Source organism: Mandrillus leucophaeus, unplaced genomic scaffold, assembly GCF_000951045.1.
Source record: "Mandrillus leucophaeus isolate KB7577 unplaced genomic scaffold, Mleu.le_1.0 Scaffold417, whole genome shotgun sequence".
In the NCBI taxonomy this organism is placed as follows: Eukaryota; Metazoa; Chordata; class Mammalia; order Primates; family Cercopithecidae; genus Mandrillus; species Mandrillus leucophaeus.
In genome coordinates this window covers 2,185,399-2,195,332 of record NW_012104443.1, presented here as the reverse complement: position 1 = coordinate 2,195,332, position 9,934 = coordinate 2,185,399, and the positions used below count along the sequence as shown (strand labels likewise).

Here is a 9,934-nt window from a genome sequence, read left to right as displayed (position 1 = left end):
CCCAGAGGTGGAGTCTACAGAGACAGGCAGGCCTCCTTGAGCTGCTGTGGGCTCCACCCAGTTCGAGCTTCCCGGAGGCTTTGTTTACCTACTTAAGCCTCAGCAATGGCAGGCGCCCCTCCCCCAGCCTCGCTGCCGCCTTGCAGTTAAATCTCAGACTGCTGTACTAGCAATGAGGGAGGCTCTGTAGGTGTGGGACCCTCCGGGCCAGATGTGGGATATAATCTCCTGGTGTGCTGTTTGCTAAGACCCTTGGTAAAGCGCAGTATTAGGGTGGGAGTTACCCAATTTTCCAGGTGTTGTGTGTCTCAGTTTCCCTTGGCTAGGAAAAGGGATTCCCTTCCCCCTTGCGCTTCCCAGGTGAGGCGATGCCTCGCCCTGCCTCAGCTCTAGCTGGTCGGGCTGCATCAGCTACCAGCACTGACTGTCTGGCACTCCCCAGTGAGATGAACCCGGTACCTCAGTTGAAAATGTAGAAATCACCCGTCTTCTCTGTCGCTAGCACTGGGAGCTGGAGGCTATAGCTGTTCCTATTCGGCCATCTTGCTCCCGACCCCCAGGACCTAATATCTTTAAGGGACTTATTTTTCGTCCACCACCATCCACCCTCTGGCCTCAAAGATTCATATCTGACCCACATGCCAAATATATTTGCCCCATCCCAGCATCCCCCAAAGTCCCAACTCATTACAGAATCAACTCAGGTTCAAAATGTCATCTAAATAAGCATCAACTCAAACCCCCAAATCTTACCTAAATTAGGTTTGAGTTAGACTATGGGGATGATCTATCCTGAGGCACTTCTAGAAATTTACCACACAAAGCCCTACCCACAAATTTTTATAGCAGCCTTATCTATATTGGAAAGAACACAAACAACCTTCAATAATGGATGAACAAACTGTGATACATCCATATAATGGAATACTACTCTGCAACAATGCAAGCAACAGCATGGAGAAATCACAAATGTGATCTACTAAGCAAAAGAAGCCAAACTCAAAAGGCTATCTACCACATGATTCCATTTCTATGGCATTCTGGAAAAGGAAAAATAGAGCAACAGAAGGCAGATACATGATTCTTAGGCACCAGGGCAGGGAGGACAAACTGACCACAAAAGGGCTAACGGAATTTTTAGGGGATGATAGATATGTTCAACATCTTGACTGTGGTAGTGGCTATACAACTCCATGTGTTTGTCAAAACTTGCAGAACTGTAGAGAAAAGGAGGGAATTTAACTGCATGTAAATCAATAATAAATTTAATTAAAATTGGAAAAAAAAATATTTACAATATGTCACACATTTACCGTAGCCAGTGTTCCATAAACCCATGCTGACCTGGTATCAAAAAAAAAAAAAAAAAAATTACAAGCCTCCCTCTTCTCCATCAGGGGCAGCTGCTGAGCCAGGAGTCGCTGGGCACATCAGACCACCTCCCTGTGTCTCTGCATGATGTGAACCCGGTGGGCCACCCACTGACCTGTCGGTACAGTCCCTGAAGTGAGTCCCCAGGTTGGGCCTGCCAGGTTGGGCTGGCTGTGCTCTGGCCCTGGTGATGGTGGTCCAGCTGGGGCAGCAGATACTAATGTGCCAGGCAGTGCTGGCAGGTGGTGCCCCGAGTGGACTCTGTGGATCTGATGGACCACATGGAGTAGCACTACAGCAAGGCCATGCCACTCATCTTCACGGGCAGTATGCTCTGCAGCTGCACCATGCTGATGCTCACTGGGCTGGATGCCCACCTTGAGGTGCACTGCAGCAAGGAAATGCACATCATCCCTTGTGTGCTGGCCATGCACCAGGCCTGGTCCAAGTCTGGCCACAAGAAACTACAGCTGGACAAAGCGGGCATGACTCACAAGGTGCTGGACATTGCCATGCAGGCCTTCATCCTAGAGGTGAAGATCTCTAAGCAAAGGGAGCCAGCCCGTGTGTTCTGCAACAAGGACCACTTCAGACTCAAGTCTTTGAATCCTTGGTCTACCTGTTGCACCTGTTCTCCAACTCCAAGTTCCTGCTTATGGCTCAGGGCAGCCATGTCTCCATGCACTCCTTGATCACATGCAAGGTCACTATTGCAAAGTCACTACATAGGCTTTGACCTCAGCAGCTATGGCAACTGCCTCGCCAAGTGGAACAAGGTCATAAAGGTGATGTACGCCCAGTGCATGGAGGTGGGCAAGGACAAGTGCCTGCTCGTGTACTACAAGCAGCTGGTGCTGCAGCCTAGGAGCTCCCTCAAACTCATCCTGGACCATCTCAGCGTCACCTGGAGCAATGCTGTCCTCCACCATCAAGACCTCACTGGCAAGCGGGGTGGCATCTCCCTGTCTACGATCCAGTGGTCCACGGACGAGGTCAAGCCTGTGAACCTGGAAGTGCTCTCCAAGTGGACTCACCACATCTCTGGGGACATGGTGCCAGACATGGCCCAGATTGTCCCATGCTGGCTCAGCTTAGCCACGACCCCTATGCAAACACCCACGCCGACCCCCCACTTCCACTATAGCAACCCTGACCCCCATCGTCATCAGTAACACACACCAAGTAAGGGACTATAAAACACCAGTCAATCTGAAAGGACATTTTCAGGTGAAACAGAATAGTACCTCTTCCCACTTAGGAAGCTCATGACTTCCAGATCTCTGCAAATGGCTTTGCTGCCCAGAAGAGAAGAAACTGCATTTAAGTGGAAGTTGGACCCCTTATCCAAGCATATTGCTTGCTATTACTCGCCAAAACAGGACAGCTAATAAGGAATATATTTGCATATGTTTGCAAAACTGAATCATTGAAAACATACCTTGAAACTCTATCTTTGGATATCCTAGGGAGGAAAGCAATGAGTGTGGAACTCGTCTGGCTTTTGAAACTTAGTTATTTCATATTTTTCCCCTCAAGAACTATTTTTTTTTTAAGAAATGAATTTGCTATGCTCCCTAATTTGCAGGACTCCCTTTGTGGCTTTGTTTGTGGAACAAGGTCCACAGCCTGTACTTCTCTTACAGATCCTTACTTTGAATTTTAAGAATCTACTTAAGAAATTAATATATAAGGCCTTCTCTGATTCCTCATCAGTTCTAGCTAGTTTTGCAGAGAAAAAAAAATGATTTGAATAAAGTGAACAGGGGCTTAAAATAAATAAACAAAAGTTTAAAAATATATATATCACATAATATTTAACACATGCAATTTTAACATACATATCTATTTTAATTTTAATATATATTTAAATATATCCTGATGACAATAACAGAGAAAAATGTACCCAATACAAAATATATAATCTCTAAGAACACAAAAACTATTTTTGGTAGGGTTCATCTTGAATAAATTTACATATTGTAATATGATAAAAATGCTTACATCTGAAATAAAAGGTAATGAAATAATCCAGTAATTAAATACAAAAACTAAGAAAATGACAACATTTCAACAAGAGAATGAAATAAGAGTCAACTCATAGATAGGTCACCTGTCTAATGATCCTCTCATCACCTTGAAGGATTAATGGGCACTATAAACTAAATGTTTATATTCCCTCAAAATGTGTATGTTGAACCCCTAGCCCCCCATGTGATGGTATTCATAGGTGAGGATTTCAGAGGTAATTAGGGTTAGATGAGGTCATGAAGGTAGGGCCCTCGTGATGGAATAAGTGGCATTAAAAGAAGAGAAAGAGCCAGACACAGTGGCTCATTCTTGTAGTCCCAGCTACTAGGGAAGCTGAGGAGGGAGGATTGCTGGAATCTGAGAGTTCTGGGATATAGTATACTATGCAGATCAGGTGTCCATACTAAGTTTGGCATCAATATGGTGACCTTCCGGTAGTGGGGAACCACTAGGTTGCCTAGGGAGGTATGAATCGGCCTAGGTCAGAGAGGAAGTAGGTAAAAACCTCCTTACTGCTCAGTAGAGGGATCATGCCTATGACCTGTGAATAGCCACTGCACTCCAGCCTGGGCAACACAGCAAGTCTCTGTCGAGAGAGAGAGAGAGAGAGAGAGAGAGAAGAGATCCCGTTGGACATACTGAGAAAGGCTAGGTTAGGACACAGCAAGTAGGTGGCTGCCTGTAAGCCAGGAAGAGGGCCCTCACCAGATCCTGATCATGGTAGTACCCTAATCTCAAACTTCCAGCCTCCAGAACTTGTACGAAAACAAATATCTGTTGTTTAAGCTACCCAATCTATGGTATTTTGCTGTGGCAGCCTGAGCACACTAAGGCGCTGGGGATCCTCACATAATAGGCCACACTGAGAGTTGATGATTAAGACAGTATTCCCACCTAGCTAACTCATTCTTCAAGATTCAGGACTGGGCCAGCCTCGCCCAAGTTCAACTCAGTGACTGTTTCTTGAAAAGCAAGTTCTAAAAACTTCCACAGAAAACCAAGTTTGTGGCTGCATCAGGTTAGCTATATATGTTGGGTTTTATGAAGCAATCTAATTTTACTCCAAGGTGTCCAATTTTTTCCTCTAAATTTCAAATATTTTCTGGTTTTGCTTATACAGAAAATGCCATGAATGAATCTCTCTTATCAGAGAATTCTTCAATGTATGAAATCCTGCTAGAATACCTAAGACATCCTATTAACTCTATGCAATCATAAGTGAATGAACATCTAGAGGTTAAATTTAATTCCGTGACCATAATGCTACTAGTCTATGTCTAATAAGCACAGTTACTTTCCAACTTTTCGCAGAGTAAAAAAGTTTAGAATACTTTTTTTTTTTTTTTGGAGATGGATTCTCACTCTGTTATCTGGGCTGGAGTGCAGTGGTGCCTCCTGGGTTCACTGCAAGCTCTGCCTCCTGGGTTCATACCATTCTCCTGGCCTCAGCCTCCCAAGTAGCTGGGACTACAGGTGCCCGCCACCACACCTGGCTAATTTTTTTTTGTATTTTTAGTAGAGACAGGGTTTCACCGTGTTAGCTAGGATGGTCTTGATCTCCTGACCTTGTGATTCACCTGCCTCAGCCTTCCAAAGTGCTGGGATTACAGGCGTGAGCCACGGCGCCCAGCCTGGAATACTTTTTAAAACCATTTAAATATTTCCTTATTCTTTTTCTACACAAAAATATGTCCTACCCCACTAATCTTTCTTAATTTAATAGGTCACAGAAACCTCATATAAAACCCGTATTAATGATTGGCCACTTTCACTTTGTAATTCTTATAATTTATAAAAATTGTAGGTATAACTACCATCTTTACTACTTTCTTCCCAAATAAATTCTCAGTTATATGAAAATAATAGTATTAATAATCTCATACCTTTTCCCTGTCTTCTGCTTCTTACTCCCATCGCAACCCCCAATTGCCAAGCTGATACTTTAAAAAATTTCACAAGGAAATGCAAAAATTTGCATAAAAGTACCTTCCTGAATATGTAGTTCCCCTAAATAATCTCAGTAGTACTCTTACGAGGTCAAGCAGACTATTTGAAGCCTCAGTAGATGACATGTTTTCCTTACTTTATTAGTTTGAAAAAACTATAGATTTTCAATCTTCTCTAAAAACATCATCATCATCATGATATGGACTATAATTATTCCACAACCACCCACTTTAATAATAAATGCTGGCAATGTTAAAACAACAAATGGAACGCCTTACAATGCATTAAGCTCTTCTCTTATTAAACACAAAATTTTAAATCTCACCGCAAGCCTTTTATTCTTGATTGACAATCAAATCCTTTTGTCAGTTATTCTCAGCACTTAATGTTATTCATTGCAATAAATCCAATCTTAGATGGCTATAAATGCCTTGCCTACTTCTCTATGTGTCTTAAGAGAAACCAGAGGATGAGCAGAGATGGAGGTGTCATTAAGACTCTGCACAGTACAATGAGGCTTTGTTATATACTAAATTTTGCTAGAATATCCTATTTGTAACTTTTCCTCATTTTGTTGAACTCTAATAAAGAGTAGGTGCTCAATAAATACCTACTGTCATGATGATCATAATAATGAAGATGGTAACACTGGGGGAACACTTACTAGCTAGCAGGTACTGTTTCATTTAATTATCATCACTATAATAATAGTAGTGTTTTCTTAAGACACTAAGGGAGAAAAGTGAAGTATCTTCTCCAAATTAACACAGTCAGGATGTGAATATCGGCAGTTTGGCCTTAGACTCTAGGTTCTTAATCACTGCCTCCCAATGATAAAACAAATTACTTTCAAGAACCAGTATGCCAATGTTTCACAAGATGCTTAGTTGCAAACAACTTAATCTACTCGATTTAGTTTCAACAAAAAATGAAAGTTACTAAAGGTTTTGGACAGCTTGTGGAACCTACCACAGGACCAGAAAGTCGAGTTCAGAGGCCTTATAACAAATAACAACGTTCCAACCACCCCATAGGAGGGCTCCCCTCAAGCCCTACAGCAACTTCCAGGACCCTGTCCAGGGTACTGAGCTGTCTGCCTCGTGGCATTCAACAACTGGTTACCCCCACTGCAACACTTGCCAAAAGAATGGAGCCTGCACAGAAAGCCATTTTCACCCTAAAATCCACCATTCACTACTGAAGTTCAACTTGGCAGATACAAGTTCATCACTGGATAAAGTTAACATGCAACTACTGGCTGTAAATAAATATAAGGTAAAAAATATATAAAGTTTTATTGATAGTATGTTTATAATTACAGTCTCAAGTGAGCATATGCTCAAGATCTAAAAGAGAAGGCACAATTGTTAAAAAAAAAAAAAAAGTATGGATTTACGTTTATGGGCGATTTCTTCATCCTTTTTTTTTCTGGTTTTAATGTTACTTATATAAGAAATAAAAATTCAGGCAGAAGGCCAGGTGCAGTGGCTCATGCCTGTAATCCCAGCATTCTGGGAGGCCAAGGCGGGCGGAACACCAGGTCAGGAGATCGAGACCATCCTGGCTAACACGGTGAAACCCCGTCTCTACTAAAAATACAAATATTAGCCGGGCAAGGTGGCGGGCGCCTGTAGTCCCGGCTACTCGGGAGGCTGAGGCAGGAGAATGGCGTGAACCCGGGAGGCGGAGCTTGCAGTGAGCCGAGATTGCGCCACTGCACTCCAGCCTGAGCGACAGAGCAAGACTCCATCTCAAAAAAAAAAAAAAAAAATTCAGGCGGAAAAACATACATTTCCCTTGGCACATATACAATATCCTAAAAATGTGACTGAGTTTCATGTATGTTCCCAAAATAACACAACCCAACCAAAAAACACAAAATTCACATCCTGTGAAAGCCCCCAATAGCTGCAAAAGCCCTAAAAACAAATGCAAAATTTTATAGAACCACAGCTTATATTGCATTAGATTATATTAGATTCTCCCGAAATTTGAATGTGCGCCCTGCACATGGCAGCTCCATGCAATTGTGTGTCTCAACACTTAGAAATGGCTGAATTTCATATAAGAAGCTTCAATTCTCTTCTCCCCATCAAAATGGCCTCCCCAGACCAGAGGAAGCTGGAAAGGCTGCCTCCCCTGATACAAGCACCAACATGATTCAAGACAGGACCCACTTGGGGAAGTGCTCCCTGCCCCTTACTAGGAGGCCCGGCTCTGCCTGGTTCCGGCTAGAGCTACTTGACCTCACCCCGGGGTCTGCCCATGACTTCCAGACCAGCCCTAACCTCAGGTGGGAAGAATGTGAGTAGCACTGGCCAAATCCTCTGGCACCCATGGATAAGTCTCATTTGCTGTTACCCTGGCTCCTCATGTTTCCGTAAGTCTATAACCACAGGCCCCTGAGGTGAAATACAGTCCGCTCCCCAGCTTTTCTGTGTATGAAGATCTTGTCTTTAGAAAGCTAGCTAGAATTAAAGTTACTCAAGAATTTGCTCATGTCAGGAACCTGTCCCCAAGGCCAACCTGAGCTGCTGGGCCCTGCTCCCCATGACACAGGTCCCCCAGCTGCTATGAACACTGCCTCTCTCTACTCCACACTGGCATGCCAATGACACCTGCTTAGGTTTCCTTCCTACCACTTTTATGTCAGTTAAAGAGCAGAGAGGGAGGTCTACAGGCAGGTCCAACTGTCCGCACCCCTTCCTCAAGCCCCATGAGAAAAACTGGGTCACCACGAGCTTCACTCTATATGTGACAGTAAAAAATGCCAGAAAACCTATTTTGCATATAAACTTTTACCATTAGGGAACATATATTGAAATCTAGTTTTAAGCATAAGCACAATGGAAAAGATCAAAAGCAGATGACACCATGATGAAAGAAACAAACACTTCACTTTGAAAAGTTTTTCTCTTCAAGTTTTCCACACAGAAAATTCTAACCACTTAGAGGTAGTCATCATTTCAATGAATTGTGTCAAATGCAAGAGGGAAAAGAAAGAACATGCACCATGAGGCTAATTTATGGTCTCACTAAATCCAGCAGACTGAAGGATTTCATTTAGTCTATCATGAATTCTTAGACCAAAGCAATTCTATTAAAAGCCCTTGGAGGGGGAAAAAAAAAACACCTGAACTTGTTGTCAGGTCAAACAACAAAAGCTTTCCCTAAATATTATAATTATGTCAGATACTGCCCTTCACACAATTTTGAATGGCTAGCACCAAGGAATTTGCCCATCTAAAAGTGAGGCCAACAGAATAATTTTTTTTAATTTTTACAAGATGTTTATTCTCTGAAATCCAATGCATTCAAAGGATGTTAACACTTAAACTGTTTATCATTTCCACCAACTGCATTATCTTAGTAAACCAAAATAAGCACTTTTATCATAGATGTAGTCAATGATTAATACATTTTTTTAAAGGACCTAAACTTACCCCAGATTTCAGCAAAGGTAATTTTATTGTATGTTTCACCTAGTAGGTGATTTTAAAAAAAAATAGTGTGTAGAAATGAATAGTTTCAAACTGAGTAAATGTAGTATACCATGTCATAAAACAACCAAATCAAAAGCAACTGCCACACTAATAATAAGTCAAAGAAATAGTAATTCTGGCTTGTACAGACATGTGCAGCGTTTTCAAAGCTCTTAACAGTTCATCGCTAATACGTATCTCCAAAGCTTAACTTAGAGTTGGAAGGTAAATTTCACAGTAATGTAATTTTAACCACCATTTACATTCACTTTAATATATTACTAAGATGTTTAATCTGTGTCACAATGGTGCTTTCCAGTGTTCACAATTTACAGTTTCGATTTGTATACATGTGATCTAATATACGGGACAGTTCTTACTATTACAAAGTATCCCTTAAAAGAAAAATAAAACCCACCTTACACAGAACTCTGAACATGGTATGACCTAAAGCAGATTAACGCAATACGGTTTTTAATATTTTACCCATTTTCTAAATAACAGCATGTAAACTTGTGTATTTAGTATATGAGAGCTACAACTTTTTCACTGAGAAATTATGCATTAATTTTCTTCAACCATCTTTCTCAATTTTACTAAAAAATCTCATGACTTGCTGGTTCTGTTTCAGTGAATTCCAGACTGTACTTTTTGGGTGTGGGGGGAGAAGAGGAGGGAAGAAAGGTGATAAATACACTGTAAACAGAAATAAGTCCCCCCCAAAATTAAGCCTTTAAAATAATAATCATCATATTTTACTTCTACACTATTTAACACTTCAGAGTCAGTTACAATGTTTCATCTTTAACACTGACAACAAATGAATTACTGTAGGGTCAGTCTGCCCTACCATCTTGGGATCTAAAATTCTAAATGTGTGAAGAGAAGAGTAAATACTTCAACGTTCAATTCTGAAATTTAGAACAATTTATATGACTTGACTACACTGGTCAAAGCAATGACAAACATACAATTCAGTAAGTAGTTGGTTATTTTGCTTTTGGGGGTGGGCACTCAACAGAGAGTAACATATGGAGTAAGAAAAAAATTGGTTTCCCATTTTAGCGGGGGGAATCACAGGGAAGTTTAAGCCTCTGAAATATATT

General features: G+C 41.6%; 1 protein-coding gene and 1 pseudogene across 3 annotated transcripts in view; one reads left to right on the top strand and one right to left on the bottom strand.

The window, feature by feature from the left end:
• The window catches only part of LOC105548616 (chromosome unknown open reading frame, human C15orf41), a 279,913-nt gene that overhangs the window by 230,831 nt on the left and 39,148 nt on the right, over positions 1-9,934 (bottom strand). The gene's annotated exons all lie outside the window — the stretch shown is intronic.
• LOC105548613 lies at positions 1,677-2,640 on the top strand (annotated as a pseudogene).